Here is a 1,293-nt window from a genome sequence, read left to right as displayed (position 1 = left end):
TGTGTGTGTGTGTGTGTGTGTGTGTGTGTGGGAGCGGGTGAAAGTATGTGCAGTGTATACATGTGTGTGTGTGTGTGTGTGTCTGTGTTTTAGTGTGCATATGTATGTGTTTGGATGAAAGTGTGTTTAAGTACATATTTTTGTGTGTGAGTGTGTTTGTGTGTGTGTGTGTGTTTGTTTGTGTGTGTATGCGTGTACATGGGCACACAATAGGAGAGATTGCCAACATATAAGTGTGTATGCTGACATTCGAATGTTCTAAAGAGGCGAGTGTGTCTGTATGTGTGCATTACGTGTCTTTATAGTACAATTATTGTGGCTTTGTTTTCGTATGTGAGGCAGCGTGGTGGAATCAGGCTCTCGTCAATTTTTGAACATGTAGAGTAATTGGTATCATCTTAAAGCTTGTTCACTTGTCTTTATTTGAATGAAAAAAATATCCCTTTATCTTGAATACAAGTCGAGATATTTTCGATAGAAGGAGATAGGGGTCACCTGTTTTCAGAGATAAAATTAATGAGAAAATGGCTGCCAAAGACTAGTTATTTCCTTAGCCTAAGAGTCCGTGGTAACTGAAAATTTACTTTTTTGTGCCTTTAATCAACGCTTTTCAGAAAAATCAACTCAGAAATTATTTCTTTAATGGGCATGAAAGGTGTTGAGACAAAAAAAAATTTGCTAAAAATTGACAAACTGCGGAAAAATGCAAGTTTCTTCATTTTGATTATTTTGACGAGAGCCTGATTCCACCACGCTGCCTCACATATGTGTTTGGCCTGCCATGTCTGTAAATCCCACAGGTCCGCTTGTCTACAAATCTTTCAGTGTGAAAGTGGTGGAATTACAATATAATTATTATATTTCTTTTTTGCCTGTAAGCATATGTGTGAAATGTACAATTATAGTTACCTTTTGCTTGAATACCAATGGGGAAGAGTGCTGACAAAATGAGTTACTTCTCAGATTCGAGCCTTATGGAAATAGATACATCACGCTTATAGGTGAAGTTTTTACAATTTGTAAGCATGAAATAATAAAAGGCATGTTATACTTGGCGATTTTTGGCGAATATCTCATCTGCATTTGTGGATTGTGAGAAGTATCTCATTCTGTCAGCACACCTCACATTAATTATGTTACAATTCAATTCCAATTTTTTTGCCCAAACTGCAAATGTTTTGTTTCTGTAATTCCTTTGTGAAAAACTGCATAGACTGTGAAAGATTTTGTTAATTTACGTTGTGAACATAAGGACTGTGTGATTTGTTGTGATGAAAAGGAAACAGAAATAAA

This window comes from Aplysia californica, unplaced genomic scaffold, assembly GCF_000002075.1.
Source record: "Aplysia californica isolate F4 #8 unplaced genomic scaffold, AplCal3.0 scaffold00402, whole genome shotgun sequence".
Lineage (NCBI taxonomy): Eukaryota > Metazoa > Mollusca > Gastropoda > Aplysiida > Aplysiidae > Aplysia > Aplysia californica.
The sequence above is the reverse complement of the archived record's forward strand: the minus strand, read 5'-3'. Positions refer to the sequence as shown.